General features: G+C 40.9%; 1 protein-coding gene and 2 pseudogenes across 2 annotated transcripts in view; 2 read left to right on the forward strand and 1 right to left on the reverse strand.

Moving 5' to 3' along the window:
• LOC142837123 (nuclear autoantigenic sperm protein pseudogene) overlaps positions 1-1,508 on the reverse strand; it is a 2,359-nt pseudogene extending 851 nt beyond the window's left edge.
• Positions 1-20,953, forward strand: part of Tmem232 (transmembrane protein 232) — a 273,538-nt gene that overhangs the window by 160,795 nt on the left and 91,790 nt on the right. The window lies entirely within an intron of this gene.
• On the forward strand, positions 1,526-8,654 carry LOC142837124 (ribosome biogenesis protein WDR12 pseudogene; annotated as a pseudogene).

Below are 20,953 nucleotides of genomic sequence, written 5' to 3' on the forward strand. Positions count from 1 at the left end.
TTTGTGTTTCCTTCAGCCTTGTCATTTTCTTTGTCTTCTTCCTCTGAGCCTCCAGTTTCTTCACCCTCTTTCATATGTTTGTCTCTTTCTTGTGTCTTTTCATTAGCAGCTATCTTAAATTTGTCTTCAGGTGCCTTCACCGTGGCCCTCTGGGTGACCTTGGCCTCAGCCCCATCTCCAGCTGCCTCAGACTCTTCTACAGGTAGCATAGCTTTCTCCTGTTCAGGAACCAGCTCTGCCTTGACATCCTCTACACTTGAACCATCTTTGGTCTCTGTCAATCTTTCTGCAGGAGTCTGCAGTTCCCTAGGAGTCTGATCTCCTGCAGCTGATGGTCCATCAACTGAACCATTGTTGAGAAGAACTGTAATCTCCTGCCCTGGCTTCTCAGAGACATCTGACCCAGCCTCTGCAGCAACCGCTGGTGACACTGCATTTTGTCCTGACAGTTGCTCAAGAACAGGCATTCCTAGTTCACTCTCAGAGGCAGCTACCTGATCCTTTGGTCCCTCCTCACCCATGCCCACCGACTTGACTACAGCATCTACTGTTTCAGCTTCTCCCTTCATTGCAGTGCCCTGCTTTTCTGGAGTCCCAACAGGCCGATCTTCTGAAGTTTCTTTTGGCTTTTTGCCCCCTATGCTTATTATTTCCTCTTCTTCTCCCGATCCACCGTTTCTCTGCATTCTTTATTTTGAACATAAGCCCCAGAAACTGATTTTCCTTCCTCAGCACACAATGATGCTGCTCTGTCTTCCCAGAAGCGACCTCAGCTTCATTCAGTGCTGGTATTGCTGCTTCTTTGGCCTCTCCAGAGGGTTCAGTTAACTGGTTTGAAGTCGATTCAACTTTTCCCTGTAGCTCCTCTGCAGGCTCACTTATATCCATATCTTCTCTTCCACCCCCTTTTACCTCCCTTTCCTGCTCTGTGCCAGTTTCAGGCTTTGACAGAGACTTGCCTTCTGCCTTTTGGGCTCCTTTTTCTCCCATGGAGCCATAAACCTGTTCTCTCAACTCTTCCCTTGCTTCCTCATCTACATTATCATTATTTTCAACCAAAGCTTCATCTTCTGTCTTTTCTTCTTCCTTTCTGCATGCACTCCTCCCAAGGCATTCCCCAACACTCCATTCTCTATTCTGGCCAACTCCAAAAGTGACTTCCCATAAAAAGAAGGCTTCTCCACATTCATTAGCTGTTTCTCCATACTTCTTACCTAAAAGACTAGCTGCTTCCTGGAATGCATTAACCGCCAATGGAATGTTCCCCATTACCAGATGTTTCTGCTCTAATCCCAAAAGTTTCTTAGCTTCACTAGCCACATCCAGACTCTCCATTTTATCTGCAGAGGTAGAAAGAGCTGGGGCTTCTTCAATTTTGTCAGCGGAAACCAGCTCCCCAGCGATGGTAGCAGTGACTGTAGACTCTGTGGCCATAGTTCCCCTGAGGTGGTGAGCAGTGGGCAGAATACTGCCTGTGAAGTAAACAGAGCATTCAGGGCAGCAAAGATTTACTCAAGTACAGAAAATGGCGTATTGGCAAGACTATAATTTCATTACAACCTTTATCTCTTCCTTTTTCCTCCTCCAAGCCTCCCATAACTCCCTCTCCACTCTCCTTCAAATTTATGTTCTCTCTTTTGTTATTGCATGCATATGTATTTGTATGTATGTATAGTTTCTTCAATACAACTTGTTGAGTCCATATAATGTTACTTGTATGCATATTTCAAAGGCTGACCTTTGGGCACTGGATGAACAATCCGTGTGCTCTTTCCTGGAAGGACATCTCAACTGATCCCAGCTTTCCTCACTTGCCTATGGTTCTTTGTGTAAGGTATTAATTCGTTATTAAATGTACAGCTTTCTACCACCACATGGGTTGACTTTTTTTTGTTTTACTTTTTATTTATTTATTTATTTAAGATTTCTGCCTCCTCCCTGCCACCACCTCCCATTTCCCTCCCCCTCCCTCAATCAAGTCCTTCTCCCTCGTCAGTCCAAAGAGCTATCAGGGTTCCCTGCCCTGTGGGAAGTCCAAGGACCACCCACCTCCATCCAGGTCTAGTAAGGTGAGCATCCAAACTGCCTAGGCTCCCACAAAGCCAGTACATGCAGTAGGATCAGAAACCCATTGCCATTGTTCTTGAGTTCTCAGTAGTCCTCATTGTCCGCTATGTTCAGCGAGTCTGATTTTATCCCATGCTTTTTCAGACCCAGGCCAGCTGGCCTTGGTGAGTTCCCGATAGAACATCCCTGTTGTCTCAGTGTGTGGGTACACCCCTCATGGTCCTGAGTTCCTTGCTCGTGCTCTCTCTCCTTTTGCTCCTGATTTGGACTTTGAGATTTCAGTCCGGTGCTCCAAAGTGGGTCTCTGTCTCTGTCTCTTTTCATCGCCTGATGAAGGTTAACATTCAGGAGGATGCCTATATGTTTTTCTTTGAGTTCACCTTCTTATTTAGCTTCTCTAGGATCACGAATTATAGGCTCAATGTCCTTTATTTATGGCTAGAAACCAAATATGAGTGAGTACATCCCATGTTCCTCTTTTTGGGTCTGGCTTACCTCACTCAGGATAGTGTTTTCTATTACTATCCATTTGAATGCAAAATTCAAGAAGTCATTGTTTTTTACTGCTGAGTAGTACTCTAATATGTATATATTCCATACTTTCTTCATCCATTCGTCCATTGAAGGGCATCTGGATTGTTTTCAGGTTCTGGCTATTACAAACAATGCTGCTATGAACATAGTTGAGCATATACTTTTGTTGTATGATAGGGCATCTCTTGGGTATATTCCCAAGAGTGGTATTGCTGGGTCCAGGGGTAGGTTGATCCCGAATTTCCTGAGAAACCGCCACACTGCTTTCCAAAGTGGTTGCACAAGTTTGCATTCCCACCAGCAATGGATGAGTGTACCCCTTTCTTCACAACCTCTCCAGCAAAGGCTATCATTGGTGTTTTTTATTTTAGCCATTCTGACAGGTGTAAGATGGTATCTTAAAGTTGTCTTGATTTGCATTTCCCTGATCACTAAGGAAGTTGAGCATGACCTTAAGTGTCTTTTGGCCATTTGAACTTCTTCTGTTGAGAATTCTCTGTTCAGCTCAGTGCCCCATTTTATAATTGGGTTGATTAGCCTTTTACGGTCTAGTTTCTTGAGTTCTTTATATATTTTGGAGATCAGACCTTTGTCAGTTGCGGGGCTGGTGAAGATCTTCTCCCAGTCAGTGGGTTGCCTTTTTGTCTTAGTGACAGTGTCCTTTGCTTTATAGAAGCTTCTCAGTCTCAGGAGGTATGGGTTGACATTTTATGCTTTTTGTTTGCTATATAGTTTTGCAGATTTATGTATTCCCACTTCTTTATTTTATTCCGTTGATATGGAAGAGCTGTGAGGTCAAATCCAGTGACCAGTAATTAAAAACATGCTTCATTTGTCTGTTTCCACCCTACATCTCAGTGCTACCCACAATCTTGTCTTGAAGGTGACCCTCCCCGTCTTTGCTATAGATACTATTCTCCCCTGTGTCCATTGCCAGAATGGAGCCTTGATCTCAGCAGGAGCTTCTGCTTTGCATCAGTGGGACCTTGCTGTAGCTTTAGTTCTCCTTTTTCACCACTGATGTTTGCCTTCAAAACAACCATGAACTCACCATTAAAGGCAGCATGACATGTGGAATTTTCAGCATGACATAGGTACTAAAATGATATCAGTGAGATAGTAAACATTGTATATTTCAAATACAGATCAGCTGGAATCAAAACGACAACCTTATGGGACAAAAAAATTATGCAATAGAAAACAAAATCTACATGTTTTGTTTTGTGCTTCATTTTTCTTATGCTCTTTGGTCTATCAAAGAAAAGGGCAGCATTCAGCTTGTTGTAAAATGTTTTTACAGTAGTTGACAAGCATTTATTACCTGCTTGGTTAGAATGAAAGCTTGGGTATGACATTAATCAAATTTTTACAATTGTTCTGCTTTCTGAGCTCTCAGGAAACATGGAGCCACCAATTTACATGACTTAATCTTTTCCTCTTTTAAATGCTTGATAGAGTCATGTATTTAATATGAGCATGAACTGAGTGAACACCTGTCACCTCTCAGGGTAAGGGAGGCTCACAGCTAACCTAGCTTTACCGCGGAAGACACTTTCTACAGATTTAAATGGTAAGCAGAAAACAGAACTCCCACGATATGGTGTATTCCTTCACAAACCAATAATTGAACACCTCTGTATGCAGGCATTGTGTGAGGTACCACACAATAAAGAAATGTAAGGTGCCACAGAATAAAGAAAAATATAAGCCACAGCCAGGGCTATGTCTGCCAGCTTCTCATCTAGATCAGCATCTGTGTTTCCAGCATATCTTCCCAGTAGAATTCATCCGAAACTCTGTGCACTCAAATAGCTTACTTTGTGCATACTTCTTCAATTGTCATTTGCTGGATGCCCCAGATAAAATATGTAATAACGTAGCTATATTTCTTTCCCAGGGGATTTTAAAATCAAGTTTACAAGATAGATATTGATTAAAACCAGACTGTAAAACCAAACATATATGTTCAGTATCTGTAATAATGAGTGTGAGCAACCAGAGTTTATGGTACCATCGTGATGTTCCAGAGGGATGGGTGTGCTTATGAAGGCATATGAAAGCATTCACTGGGGTGGCGAGGGGAGTTTTAGGATGCAGTTAGGATGCTAAGCAGAGGAAAGAGAATAGGGAAGTTCCAATGTTGAAAAGGGCAATAAAACAAATAAGTCAAAGAATGATAATGTTGATTCATGCATCACTGGGTAAAGGGGTTCAAAAAGTGGTCAGGGTTTTCAGTTTCATCTTAGGACAAATACTTTATGTGTTTTATGTGGTTGAGTGATGGGTTTGTGTGTGTGTGTGTGTGTGTGTGTGTGAGAGAGAGAGAGAGAGAGAGAGAGAGAGAGAGAGAGAGAGAGAGAGAAGAGATGAGAGAGAGAGAGAGACCAACAGGGACTCCAAAGATGCCAAGGAAGACAGCGAGGTGTGATAGGGGCGGGGAAGACATAAGTTTGCTTTGGAACATGCTGAAAGTGGTGTTTTTTACATTCTCTCAGTAGAAGTGTCAAGTGGGCAGTGAGTTTCACAGTTCTGCAGCTCAGGAAGAAGTGTAGGCTGTGAATGAAGGCAGTGACTGAAGGCATGGGAGGAAGGAATGTTGCCTTGGCAAGAAGCCTTGAGTAGGATGGGCAGAAGGGCTAGGGTAGAACTTTGAGGAATGCTACCTTTCAGTGTCTGGAGGAAGGGAAATGATATAAAATGGTAAAACACACCTTAGAAAGAGCCAAGGAACTGGGAGAAAAAAAATTCCATGGAAATTTATAAAAATCTGCAGGACAAAGCAAAGAAGCCCTTGATAACCTTAAACCTTAGTTTTGCTTTTAAAAAAATATTCAAGACTGCCCAGACAGTGACAGAATCTTCACCTTTCAACACCTCTGGGCAGCACATTCTGTTCAGTGAGTACAGGAGGCATCATGGAGTCATTCAAATAGAACGTATATATACTCCCTAAGAAGCTACATGTCTGCGTAATGAAAACATTTACACAATGAAAACATTGAGAGGGAAGAGAGTAGACTAATCGCAGATCATCACTAGTCTCTAAACTCCTCCAATCCATTCCCCAGTGTCATCCACAGGTCTGCATCCACCACCTGCTGAGGCCACACTTGTCCCCCTGTCCCCATCTCCCCTGGACCACACATATCTTCTCTTCCAAACTTCCCTCCTTTCTGTCATTGCTCTGTCCCATCTCCCAACCTCAGAGGCACTCCCTGGGATCCACAGGCTAGTGAAGCAGGCTAAAGACAGATCTAGATATCTTTATCCATATCTCCAAATCCAATCCCCACCAGTCTCATTCCCAGCTGCAGCATCTCTTCATTCTCTGCTCTCAGTCTCAGGGGACTAAGCAGATCCTGGTGGAAACCCTGCTTTCTGAGGGTGAAATCCATCAGAGATTCCACCTCCTAGCCCATTCCCATTCCTAAGTGTCAGCTCTCAGTACCTAAAAATAGATTTTACCTTGAATCTCTCATGGCCACACCTATCAGAATCCCAGAAAAAAATTCCCTCCAGGTACCACGCAACCAACATACTTTTCTAAGAACCAGAGAGGGCAACAGAAACCACAGAGAAAAGCATTTCCCCAACAAAAATAGGACCAGATATTAACACCTAGAATTACAATCTTTCCAAACCTATGTACTTAGATGCAAGTGTGAAAACAATAAATAACAGTCAGGACAATATGTCTCTACTAGATTCCAGAAACCCTACCACAACAGGCACTGAGTATTCCAACATGATGAAGCACAAGAAAAAGACATTAAAATAGACTTTATATTATAGACATCCTTAAAGAGGAAATTAATAAATCCCTTAAGGAAATATATGAAGACATAAAGAAGTAGTAGGAAATGAATAAAACAGTTCAAGACCTGAATATAGAAATAGAATCAATGAAGAAAAGTTGAACTGAGGGAAATTAGAAATGAAAAATTTAAGAACTTGAACAGAAACCTCAGTGGGCAAGCCTCATAGAAGAGGAACTCAGGCACTGAAGACATGCTAGAAAAAAATGGATACCTCAGTCAAAGAAAACATTAAATCCAAAAGACTCCAGGCATAAAACATCCAGGAAATCCAGGACACTGTGAAAAGACCAAATGTAAGAATAATAGAAATATAGGAAGGAGAAGAAACTAATGTCAAAGTCACAGAAAATATATTCAACAAAATCATAGAAAAAACTTTCCCTAACTCAAAGAAGGATATGACTATCAAGGTTACAAGAAGCATTCAACATACCAAATAGACTGAACCATTAAAGGAAGTCCCCTCAACACATAATAATAAAAACACTAAATGCATAGAACAAAGAAATAATATATATGTATATACATATGCATATATAATAACATATAAAGGATGACCTATTAGAATAGCATTTGATTTTTCAATGGAGAGTATAAAAGCCAGAAGGGCTTGAACAGATGCTCTATAAACTCTAAGAGACCACAGATGCCAGCCCAACTATACCCAGTAAAACTTTCAACCACAATAAATGTAGACAATAGGACATTTCATGATATAGACTAAATTTAATCTCTGTATTTCTGCTGTGTAGTCTGAGGTAGTTGATGTGTGTGGCCTGGGTGCCTGTGGAAAGGAATCACATGATATGAACTGAGGAAACCGGAGGAAGACAGCAGAAGCTGAGCTAGAAGCTAGTCTGCTGCACTAGCTACAGACTTACAGCTATTTGAGTGTCAACCCAAGTTGGAGGGAAGGCCACTTGTTTTTCCCGGCGGCCTAGCTTAGACGTAAAATAATCACACAGAAACTGTATTAATTAAATCACTGCTTGGCCAATTATCTCTAGCTTCTTATTGGCTAACTCTTACATATGAATTTAACCCATTTCTACTAAGCTGTGTATCGCCATGTGGCAGTGGCTTACCAGCAAAATTTCAGCATGTCTGACTCTGGCCACAGCTCCATGGTGTCTCTCTCTCTGCCTTCCTTCTCCCAGCATTCAATCCAGTCCCCCCCACCTAAGTTCTGCCCTATTAACAGGTCAAGGCAGCTTTTTATTCATTAACTAATAAAAGCAACAATAGACAGAAGGACCTCCCACATCAGAATGTCCTTGGTCAAATATATAGAACTGGAAAACATCTCATTGGAAGAGGTTGTTGAACTAGAAAATGAAGAAAAATGGACCACACCCTAGTCAGAGCAATTCATGTTCCATGATGACTGGGTTAGCTCAATCAAAGGGGCAGAAGAATAGACCTTATTTGGTTCTTATGATAAGACTTTTCAGATCTGATCCTTTGAAGGAAAATCAATAATGACCGTTGTGGGACATACAAATGTTGTAAAAGATGTGACGTGGGTGAAAAAGGACAGTTTGTCCTGTTTACTAGTGAGTGCCCCAGTGGACCAGACTGTTCTCTTATGGGACCAGAATGAGGAGAGGAGCAAAGTGCAAGCTCCACACTGCTGCAGAAATCATGCTGGGGTTGTGGGTTCTATTGCATGGGTAGCTCAGGAACTAAATCTTGCAGTGCCTCTTGGGATAAGATGCTGAAGATCTGGTTTGCAGTCACTAAAGATGAAGAAGATGAAATGGAAGAACCAACAAATTAGCTGAGAAAGAAATGGAAATCAGCAATTGGGGCTAACAAGGACTCCCTTGGTGACCTTCTCTGGCCACACAGAAACAATTTGCTCAGTACTTTGGTCAGATGCTGAAGAAATCTGCAGTGCATCTTGGGATCATGCAGTTAGAGGGTGGGACATTGAACATGGTGGTCTTAAGTCAACGTTGACAGGAAATAAAGTGTTTAATTGTGGTCCCCATTCTCCCCTTTGTAAACGTTTGGCACCCGGAAGCACAGATAGGCGTGTTAGACTGTGGGGTCCCTGAACTAATGATGGATCGTTGGTGTTGTTATCCTTCACCTCACCTACAGGCTGGGTAACATCAGTGGTCTCCTATCCACGAACAACAGCTGAATTCAGGCTCTTTAGATAACATTGTCAAACTGTGGGATACAAGAAATTGTAAGGCTATGAAGAGACACCATGACCATGGCAACTCATAGAAAGAAAAGCATTTAGTTGGGGCTGGCTTACAGTTTCAGAGATTTGGCTCATTATCAGTATGGGAGGAAGCATGATGGCATGCAGGCTGCCATGGTGCTGGGGAAAGAGCTGGCAATTCTACATCCAGATTGGCAGGGAACAGGAAGAGAGAGACACTAGAATGTGTTAGTCAGGGTTTCTATTGCTGTGAAGAGACACCGTGACCATGGCAGGAAAGCATTTAATTGAGGTGATGGCTTATAGTTTCAGTGGCTTAGTTCATTATCATCATGGTAAGGAGCACAGCAGCATGTAGGCAGACATGGTGCTGGCTACATCTTGGTCAGAAGACACCAGGAAATGGAAGGTGACACTGAGAAGAGACCTCAAAGCCTGCCCCCTCAGTGACACACTTCCTTCAGTAAGGCTGTGCCTCCCAGTAGCGTCACTCCCTGGGCTTATGGGGCCCAGTTACATTCAAATTACCACACTGGGCCTTCTTTGAGCTTTTGAAACCCCAAAGCTCACCCTGTAGAGAGACACTTCCTCCATCAAGGTCATACCTATCCAACAAGGTCACACCTCCTAATCCCTCTCAATTAGCACCACTCCCGAATGACCAACTATTCAAATATTCTTATTCCAACCACCTGATGTTTTCAGTAATTGGGACTTTCAACACTGGGGGTCAACCAAGAGCACAGCAACACCCTATAATATATTGGAAATCTCTTGTACATTCCTGACTGATGACTCAAAAGAGCGCTTTCATACCTAGTCTTGGCAGTTTTTTTTTAGATTGTCCTTGGGTCTTGGGGAGAGCATAGTCACCCCAGATGGGAAATTTTCATTTGAAGTGTATGTGTTTATACACAAACCATGTGTGATTTTTGGTATTTTAGGTAGTTAATAGTGTGATTCCTCATGGCTTTTTCAAACATCCTTTTTCAAACATCTACCCCCATCCCTTCTTAGTCTGTATTTTCCTACATCTCCCTAACTACAGCCCCGTTGTCACCATTTCCCCTTCAGATCCCATGCGCTCTGCTATTCCTGTCTCTATGGATCTCCCACCCCTGCGATGGTCCCTTTTATTTCGCTGCTTTCTGTAGTTACTGCAGGCTATGGATGCACATAGAAAGCTCTGGAGCAAGGAATCTCATATGAGAGAGAACATGTGATCTTTGTCTTTCTGGGTTACCTTACTCGGTACCTTACTTACTTATGTAGTATGATCTTTTCTAGTTCCATTCTTTCTAGGCAGGTTCATGATTCTGTCCTCCCCTCCCCACCCCTCCTTACTCCCTCCCTGTAGGAATTCCTACAGCCAGTAGCCTTTAAGTTACCAGTCCACTTGGGCGTGGCCTCTTTTACTATTTATGCAGATGCAAAGCAGGTCCCTAGCCTCTTTTCGGGCTGCAGGATTTGGTTGCTGTTCTCTGTTCCAGCAGAGGATTGTGATTTGTGAGTCTGCCCCTAAATAAATAACCCTCTATTAGTCTCAATTCTGAGCTAGTGTGGGATTTCTTTTAAGCGTCCTTCACCTCCCTCCCTCTTCCTCTCTCCCTCCTCCCCTTCTCTCTCTGAGACAGTATCCTATCAAATATCCCTGACTATCCTTACTCTGTAGATTAAGATATTCATGAATGTTCATGAACTAATAGAGACCCACCTACCTCACCCCCGATTGCTGGGATTAAAGGCGTACACTGCCACCCCGGCATGGTTTTATTTTTCTTTCCAGTTTAATAGTATTCCATACTGTATCCATATAAGATTTGCTAATGTTATGTGCCATTAAGAATATCAGTGTGTCGCATCTACTAATTGTTTCAGCAGACATGCCACGGAGTCATGAGGGGAATTGCCTTGTCCCATAGCTATTTCAGTTCTAGTATTTCATGTCTTCCATTTCCATTTGAGAGAGGGAAACTCGGCACTGAAATTAACCAGACCATGGCAAGGACTATAGTCAAACCAGAGGCCTTAAGCCATGGTAGTGCATGCCCATGACCAGAAGAGGAGAAAGGAGAGACTCCATCAGGGGATGGGTAGGTGAGGTCATGGATGTGTTAGAAGTGTGTTTCACGTATGCCTATGCCTTCCTTACCTCTAAAATACACTGTTGCTACATTTCTAGACTTTCTGCTTTTAAAAATGGAATGTGTACTACAGGTATGCCTTTCATTCCAAGTTTAAATTCTTACATTTTAAATCCTCTTGATCTTTGTTTTTGTTTTCCTTCTCCTAAATGGATTCATCTGTACCCAATGCTAATCGTGTCTTTGATCTTTAATAAATTGTCATATCCATTTATCATTCCGAACAGCTTCCACTTTCAGTGCCAAGACTGTCAGTGCAATGTGAGATCAGTAATTGCTAAGCATCCATCATTTCTGAAGTGATATGGCACTAAGTTCTTGGCAATCCACGATAGTTCACTAACCTGAGTCTTGTTGAGTCAGAATTAATGTCAAGTGTTTTTCTTTGTTTTTTTTTTTTAATGTAAAACTAGTCAAAGGAAAAAAAAGCCTACTTTAAGCATTGAATTTTTACTAAGCCGTTTATGTAAGCAAACTTGTGTTTTCAGACATAATTCTAAGCACTCTGAGCCTGACTGGCTGACAAATCAGCCACCTCTTATGGTACTGTCATTAAGATGGAGCGATAGTGATAGGTGAGCCACGAGGGAACAGCCACATGGTAATTATTCTAGCTTCTTTTCTTTCTGGGCTAGAAATAGCTTGGGATGTAGCCAGCAGAGACCTGTTAAGAACCTCTTATTAAAGGCCACGCATTCATAAAATATATCTGCTATTCCCTTACAGAATGCCTTTTGGTCCCCTTCTAATAATGTGCACCTTCTACCAACATATAAAATATAAGAGAAAATGAACTTCAATGGTGGGGTCCAAGTTGCACCCAACTTCCAAAATAGAATTCTATTTGGCCTGGAGTAACTGTTGAGTCAGTGAAGAAGCAGATGCCATTGACCTTGCTGGGACAACTAGCCTTTCTCTGAGAACTTGAGGCCCTACTTCTGTGCTTTTTGCACTGGTGTTCTATGAGGTGGCCTCTGAGACACTCTGGTTGAGTGAGAGTTAATTTGCACAGGTTTAAGACTGCCCTTGTTTTGACTTGGAAAGACGGAAGCAGCAGAAACAGCTGAATAACCGGGTTTCCGAAATCTATTAGCAAAGTCCCACACTTGCTTTTAGAAGTACTTCCCAACCTGCATCCTTGCTGTTCCCAGTTATCACGTCACATTTGCTGTCGTGCAGAACTCTCAACACAGCTGGCCAAACAATCAACACAAGCTAAGCTTAGAACCTGAAGTAAGGGGGCTGTGACAAGTGCATGCATCAAAAGAGAGCCACATAAAAGAGCTCTCAGGCTGCCTTTTACTTTTCTTGTTCAGCTTCATGTACTGTCTATGGATCAGCCCAATGGAAAAACTGGTGACTAGGTACCTGTTAATATTGCACCTAAGTCAAGATAGACTCAGTGAACAGTTTTACTATAAATTTGTCCAATCCTCTCCCAGAAATCAGTAAGAACGGCCCTGTAGTTCAGTTTTATTACTTGGTATGATATGTTCAGGGGGTGATAAATTAATAAGCCCAAGACAATGGTCATTTGGCTGGAAGATATGATAGAAAAAAATACAATGACTTTTTGTAAAGGATGTAGAGGCAGAACATTCTATTTTAGGAAAGAATATAGTTATATAAATGGAAGCATACAGAGTGCTGAGGGCATTTTAGTCTCTTTCTTTCCCATAGTTAAAGATTCTTGTAATCTGCTGGACCCAAGAGGGCTTCCAATCATCAGAAATTCAATTTGCTCAGTGTCCACATGTTCAGTGGCCGAGCAGGTCTCACTGTCAGTGAAACACCACGACCCTCACTTTCAATTGTAGCTGCATATTACCTGATGAATGAGAAGTGGGAAAGGGGGGGAGAGCTAATTTAGTCAATGTGGATTCAGACCCCAGACTTGAGCGATCTTACCTGGCTATCTAATTGTAGTGTTTTCAAATTAATGTATGACAACTGCCTGCAACACTGCTTATGCAGTGGACATGCATTTAGATTTTTGGGGGGAAATTAGCTGATAAGGGGTAAAATTAACCCTAAATAAATCTGTGTTTTTCACTATGGACTTTCTCCCAACCTCAAATACAATTTTATTTAAAAAAATCTCTACCCTTAACAGTAACATGGCATGACTGGGAAGTTGACCTAGCCATTAAATGTAGAAGCTTACATTCTGGGTGGGCATTAGTGGTCGTTTGTAATTCCAGGTTTGTATAACAGGCTGTTCCCAGAACAAGTCTGCTAATGTTGCTATCCATATCCAGGAGCTCTCATTTGATTGAGAGCCCCTGCCTCAAACAGTTTATCTAGAAGAGAATCACTGAGGAAGATTCTTGGCAACAACCAGGTTTTCACATGCACGCATCTTTATGTGCATGCGCACCTTCATCAAAATGCATATAAGGATGCACACCACATGTATACACATACACAAAGAAAAGCAAAAATAACCTGGGGTAACTTATTAAAATATACATAAATGCATCTACATACAAGTTTTAAAAGTTAAGAACTATAATAGAAGGTTGGTAGGAAAATTATTCAATTTAATATTTGTTTTGATCTGTAGTATACAATAGGAAGTGGTCTGTGTGACTGGGACCACAGAGGGGTGTTGTCTATTCTAGCCTTGCAAGCAAGCATTAAGGATTCACTGATAGTGAAACTAGCTCAAAACAATGAACCTGTATATTAATCATAAAGAAATGGAAAGAATTAGATGCTTAAGTCTGGTTTACACATCCTGGCAGAAAGAGCTGTTAAATTATTTAGTTCCCTTCACCTCTCATATTTTCTCCCCTAAGTCCAAACTAAATTAAAAAAAGCTTGGTACAGTTTTGCATAAATATGAATGTGACTGTGCCTATTGGCGGACATCATGGATATTATGAACTTATTGTTCTTTTCTATTGGGTCAATAAACAGTTTAGGTTAGTCATGCTTGCCTGGTTCTTCTGACACACTAACCACCACCGTTACTACAAAAGACTTCCTCTTGTATTGAGAGCTGGTAGTTAGTTCATCTCCACTCATGAGGAATCCGTACAGCTAGAACAGGAGAGAACTGTCTCCAGTTTCAAAGCCATTCCTAGGAGAGATCCACAGGAGTTGCCGGGTCCAGTGTGCTTCTTGGACTCAAGAGGAGTAGAATTTTATAACACTAATTGAATTTACCAAGACAAGAAGCAGTCCAGTAGACATGGAACCAGAAGCTAAGATTTTCTTAGTCTCCCCAAATTATAGAATTATAGTAGTATTCTAAGACTTGAAGTAAGTGTTCAGGGAAAGAAACGGTATACATGAAAAAGAACTAGCATGAATTTTGTTGATCTCTTGAGTCATTTCCTTGGGACACCTGAACAAAAATAAATATGTAATCATAATTCTTCAGCAATGAGATGGCTGATTTAATGTGTCATCTTGTTTGAGCCATCAATGTCTAGCTATATCATCAAACATTCTTTATGTGAGTGTCTATGACAATGCTGTTGGCTGATGTGAATGTTTGAATTGTTAGACCGAGGTGAAGGGATTGCCTTCCGTGCTTGTGAGGTTCAAATCCAGTGAACCCAAGACTTGTCTAGAACAAAGACTGGCCTTCATGTGGTAGGAACATCCTGCTTCCCAACTGAGCGCGGGCAGCCGTTCCTTCAGGCTTCTTGATTCAAACTGAAAGTGAAATATACATCTATTTTCTTTGACACCTTCCCCATCCATTTGTAGACTGGAATTTAAATGGTAGGTCTCTTGTGTCTTAATCCTTCGGATGAAAACAAGAGATTGGAGGTCTCACCTGCATTGCCATCTTGCTTCCTGCATGTCTTGTGAGCCTTCACAACCACCTCAAGTAGCCTCGCTCCTTCCCTTCTCCCTCCAGGCAGAACTCTGACTGATTCAGTTAGATTCAAGAATATTGTAATGCTTCAGTTTTGCACGTTTCTGCCCCAGCATTAGCTTCTTTTTCTGAAAGCTCAAAAAATAAGGACTTACAAGGAAGCCACTTTGCTCTGCTCAGGCAACTGTGTTAAACTGTTTTGTCTGTATTTATTTATTTATTTATTTTATAATCGGTACTCCATAGACCTACCTCTTAAAAAGACAGTTTTAATACAGGATTTTATAATTCCTACCAAATGTGAGACTAAAATTGTGCAGAAACTCACAGTAATGAATTAAAATCATACTAATATGACTGCTAGATCTATAAATAGACATCTGTTTTCATTTATAGCTGAACACAGACGTGCTGGGCTGTGTTTGCCAATGACCTGATTGGTTCAGGGTAATAAATTGCTAAGATATCCAAAGGAACATGTTCTTTGCCGTGCAAACATCGAATAGGAGGAAGGTAACAAGAACGGGACACGCAGAACATCAATTATCCTCTGATATAATACGATCTTAAGGGTCACCTCCTTAGGTACAGAAAAGCCAAAGGCATCACTTGTCTTCAAGGAAGTCGCACAGCTCCATTTAATGCTCAGTCATTTGGCAAACACATAGGTTAATGTCTTTAAAGTGAAAAAGTAAGGCGAAGGAGAAAGAGTTGCTGTGAATTCAGCAGTGAAATTTCAGGCCTTGTCTCCTTTACAGAGCTAGGATAGTGGATACATGAAAACCAAGGTAAGGAATGGAGGTGAAACAGAAGTGCCGAGCAGATGAATTGCGTAGGATTTCTGCACACACTCGAGTGCACTGGCATCTGAACTCAGAGAGCCTAAGTGTGTGTCTGGAATAGTAGAAAGGTGGAGTCCATCATTCAGGTTACCTATGGGGAAGGTCTACAACAGTGGTGATTTTCATTCCTGCTCCAGTGGTCCCCTAGCCTGATTTTGCCATCAGCTTTATATTCAGCTACATAACCACTATTTTATCATCATTTAAATGAATATATAAACACTTAGGATTTAACATACACAAAACTGAAAGTGTCTCCATCTCCCTCATGCCCACTCATCCCCATGATTTTTCCAACAGCTAGCAAATTTACGTCTCCATTTCCACAGGTGTGGAAATGAGCTTTCACTAATTCATGTCCTATACTCAGTCTATTAGATAGTTTTGTTTCCAGAGGTTTCTAAAATGTAGTCACTTTTCCATTCATTTCTACCTGATTCAAAAGGAAAGCATACTGACATGTCAGCCAAGACAACCCAGCGGTCACGTTGATTCTCTTTAAGATTTTGACTATTGGTAAAAGTAAGAGAAAATTCAATAGAACTGAAATTCACCTGCATCACACACAGGGCTGTGTGCCAGAGAGGGGTGGCAAGCAATTTCAGAGTTTAGAACTAACTGCTTAGGTTCACCTAGACAATAGTCTAAAATGCACGAGCGATAACCCAGTAAGCAAATGAGGCAAAGATTGTTTTAAGTCCCAGAAGTGGAACTAACAGGGCAATGAATTAAATATGTATAATTCTACTTTAGACACCCAGGAGAGATCTCTTTGAGGAGGTGACAGTAGGGTGGGGGCCTGCTGAAGGACAGCCCTGCCTGGTAGACTGTGTGGGCAGAGACTGTTACTAAGTACCGGCTGACGCAAGGGCCTAGAAGGAGAAAGATCACCATGTGTAGTCATGAACGAGGAGGTTAGTGTGCCAGTGGGAAGCAAGGCACGTAATGCTGCCACTGACCCAGGCTAGGCAGGGTTCATAAATCTGAACTAGCTCTTCAGTTTTACTCAGACGACAGAGGGAAGTGATTTTAACCAGGGGGGTGACAAAGCTAATTTGCCAGTAAAAGCAAGGATTCTTGCCTGAGCTGAACAGACATTTCTCTGATGCCATTTCCTTTTCAAAATTAAAACTAGTCTTCAAATTGACCTGGGTTTATACTAGTTATCTGTAGAATTTTCCCTGCCGGAGCTCTTTTTTCAGTGAGTGGCAAGTTCAGCCCATGCCAGCTGAAATTCAGTGGTAAACTACGTCCGGCCTGATGAGGGCAACATTTGACCAAGTCATTGGAATAATAAGAAATAGAGGGAATACTTAAAAAGAATTACTCTTCTTGGTTTCTAATAACCTTAAAAGGTCAGACTGTTTAATTGGCCTTTACCTTTGGGTAGTTTATTCACTGAAGGTATTTGTACCATTTAATTTGTTTGGTTTCAAAACCATACAAGTTAATGGAGTTCATAGTGAAAATGAAATCCACAGAACTACCAATAATCTCAAAATATTTTACATCTTAATAATTATCTGTGTCTGAATTTACTATCCTAATGACAATAATGAAGTTCATCTGTTTCTGTGGCAGTCATGTATTTTCCTATCATGAAATTTCTAGTGCTAAACTGGAAAAATTAGTATTTTGACAGCGATCAAATGTATTTTAATTTGCATGTACTTCTTATACGTGAGTATCTCAAGCTACTGTACTCTTGCAGAATAACACAGTAGAACTGTATTGAAACTCAGTAGGACTAAACTATGGCTCCTCCCTACATGATTATCCAATTCCATTTACTCAAGCAAAGTCCTGGTATTGGGTGATTTCTCTTCCAGTGGTGATATTTCCCACAAGTCAACCCTTTTCATACTCTGCCACATTCCACTGATGGCTTTGGGAGAATTCACACACAGTATCTTCATGACCCACCCCCTTTTTTTGTAGTTTCTTGAATTTTTAAAGAGGATCTTGGTAGTCCATTATCTACCTCCCTGTAATAAGAGCTGAGGGTTGCATTCCTGCTGCTTCAGCTCCTGGTCGCCTGGCTAGCTTATGCCCCGAAATAACAACACACAGACTGTATTCTTTTAAACACTGCTTGGCCCATTATATCTAGCCTCTTCTCGGCTAACTCTCGCACCTGGACTAGCCCATTTCTAATAACGTGTGTAGCACCCCAAGGTGCATTTACCGGGAAGATTCTAGCCTATGTCCATCCTGGGTCGGAGCTTCATCGCATGTGTCCGGGAGAGGGGAGCATGGCCTCTGAGCTCACTTCCTCTTCCTCCCAGCATTCTGTTCTGTTTACTCCTCCCACCTATGTTTTAACCTATCAGGGCCAAGCAGTTTCTTTATTACTTAACCAATGAAATCAACAGATTGATATATGGCACTCCCACATCACCTCCCTATAGAATGGGGTTTTAATGGGGGAAATTCTTCATTCAGGGCTATTTGGAATTAAATCATTTCTCATTTCCCTAAATCATAACTCACGCAGCACCTTTAAAGAGATGACCTACACTGCTTCAGATGGAAATCTTAAGTTATATGTCTGTGAAATAAATCTGTCCACTAAAAGTTATGCTGTAACTTTTGAATATGGGCACTCCAAAGTTTTAATCCTTGATTATACTTAAAATGTCATTTTAGCTCCCTCTTAAGAGTTATATGACGTGGTCCTGAGGACAAAGTATACTGATTAGTTATGATCAGGCTAATTACTATTTTCATTCTGCCTTCCTCTTACAGTTGCTTTAGAAGGAGAAGCTAATTAATAGATGGGATGCTGATATTTTATATTCAGAGGATTCAGTGCACCGGAGGTTGTTCTCCACATTTATAGTGCTTCTTCAGTGTTTCTATTAGGACAACGAGCAGGTATTTACCGCATCTGTTCTAGTACAAGCATCGAGACGGTGTATATTTTGTATTTTTGTAGATCAGACCTCTGTCTAATGTGGGATTGGTGAAGATCTTTTTCTATTTTGTAGGCTGCCATTTTGTCTTGTTAACCATGTCCTTTGCTTCACAGAAACTTCTCAGTTTCAGGATATTAACATGTATAAGAATGCAAATAGATCTATCTCTATTGCCATGCACAAAACTCAAGCCCAAATGGATCAAAGACCTCAACATAAAACCAAGCACACTGAACTTCATAGAAGAGAAAGTAGGAGACACACTTGGATGCATTGGTACAAGAGACCACTTCCTAAATATAACCCCAGTAGCACAGACACTGAGAGTGACAATAAATGGGACCTCCTGAAACACAGAAAATATTTTTAAAGAACTACAAATATGGGATAATAAGACTAAAATGTTGGACACATAGATACTTCTGAGATCCAAGGATTAGGCTAGTATTGTGCTCCTGAGTAAATTAAGATTGTGGGGGTCATGGAAGAGGGTAGAAAGGGAGAGGGGTGGAAGGAGGGGAGTGGAGAAAAATGTATAGCTCAATAAAACAATAGAAAATAGCTTATATTCTTTATTTTCCTATTTCCTTGTACTTTGGATAAACATTGTCTAGTTATTTAATTTTAGCTTCTTAAAGTTAAACTTTAGAATCTTGGTTTTAAAATTATTATTATTTTCTCAAATATTTTTTTTTTTAACTAAACATTCCCTTCTAAGCAGAGGCTTTGAGATCTGATATTTTCAGGAGAACAGAGTGCAAAATTATTTTCCTATTATCCTTGTGATTATCTATTTGGCCCATGGTTATTTAGAATTATTAATGTTTTCCAATTTTCAAATATTGAGAAACTTTATGATTATCATTATATTCATATCAAATTTAGCTCCATTCTGATCAGAGCAAATATAAAATACAAAATATCAATTTTAACAAGTGTAATGGGCCTTTTTATGATCCACTGTTTGCTGTGCCCCAGAGGCACAGTCGCTGCCCACATTCTTCCACTGTGTGGTGCTCTAGTGCACCCATTTAGGACAAAGAGCCCACAAATGTAATTGGAAATTTCTCAGTAACCAATCTCTTGGATTCTGTTTGTTAGTTGGTAAAAGGTGTGACAATCTCCAGCTACGGATGTAGGTTCCATGGAATCACATCTTCCATCTGAATCAGCTCTCTGTTTATGGAGGTTCTCTTGTTAAGTGTATGCACATCCATTATATTAATATTTTTGAGGAACCAATCCTTTCAATGTTGAGAAACATCCTTTTTTGTTGCTAGAAAGCTTCTTCTTTTTTACATGACATTTTACTTCCATTTGAGTTCCTCTGCATTATATTTAATTCTGACCTTTTCCTCACATATCCATGTCTTAAATATATTACATACGTGCATATATAGGTAGACATGTCCTTGTTGGAGGAAGTATGTGACTGTTGGGACAAGCTTTGAGGTAATTTATGTGCTCAAGCTGTGCCCAACATGGTACATAGTTTTTCCTTCTGCTACCTCCAGGTCAAGATGTAACACTCTCAGCTCCTTCTCTAGCACCATGTCTGCCTGCACGTCTCCGTACTTCTTGCCATGATGATAATGGACCAAACCTCTGAAACTGTAAGCTAGCCCCAATTAAATGTTTTCCTTTATAAGAGTTTTGTGGTCATGGTGTCTCTTTACAGAAGCAGAAACTCTAACTAAGGTAGTCTTTTTGGTGGAGTTTTTTCCCTTTGATGAGTATGTAGTGTCCTTCCTATTCTTTTTTGATAGGTTTGATGTCTGTTTTGTCAGATAACAGCAGTTTATTTCTTGGGCCCATTTTCTTGGAATATCAGTATAATCCTCTTATACTGAGGTGATGTCTAGCCTTGTTAAAGAGTATTTCTTGGTTGCAGCAGAAGGATGGGCCCTGCTTTTGCACCCATCCTATTAGTGCCTTTTTATTGGTGAATTGACACCATTGGCATTGAAAGTTATTAATGAACAGTGTTTGCTGGTTTCTGATATTTTGTTGTCATAGTATAGTTTTCTTTTGATTTTCTGGTCTAAGATTAGTTATTCTTTGTGTTTCTTTGGTGTCATTAATCTCTTTAGGTTGAAGTTTTCCTTCTATCACCTTCTGTAGAGTTGGGTTTGTAGACAGATACTTCTTAAATTTGGTTCATTGTGGAGGGTTTTTCTTTCTGCATCCATTGTTATTGGATGCTTTGAGTACAGTAGTGTGGGCTGACATCTGTGACCTCTTAGAGTCTGTAGAACTCTGGTTTTTAAAATCTCCATTGAAAAATCAGGTGTTATACTAATAGGTCTGCCTTTTTTATCTTAGTTGGTCTTTTTCCTCTTCAGCTTTTAATATCCCTTCTTTAGTATGGACACTTAGTTTTTTGATTGTTATGTGTCATAATGAATCTATTTTTAGGTGGTGGTAGTGCTTGCCTTTAATTCCAGCCGTTGGGTGGCAGAGACAGGTGGATCTCTGTGAGTTTGAGGCCAGCCTGGCCTATAGAGTGAGTTCCAGGACAGTTAGGGTTATACAGAGAAACCCTGTCTTGAATCCTCCCCCCAAACCCAAACAACCCCTCCAAATACCCAGACTACTGTAGTTATCTTTTAAATGATGAGACGCAAAGGACAA

Source organism: Microtus pennsylvanicus, chromosome 17, assembly GCF_037038515.1.
Source record: "Microtus pennsylvanicus isolate mMicPen1 chromosome 17, mMicPen1.hap1, whole genome shotgun sequence".
In the NCBI taxonomy this organism is placed as follows: Eukaryota; Metazoa; Chordata; class Mammalia; order Rodentia; family Cricetidae; genus Microtus; species Microtus pennsylvanicus.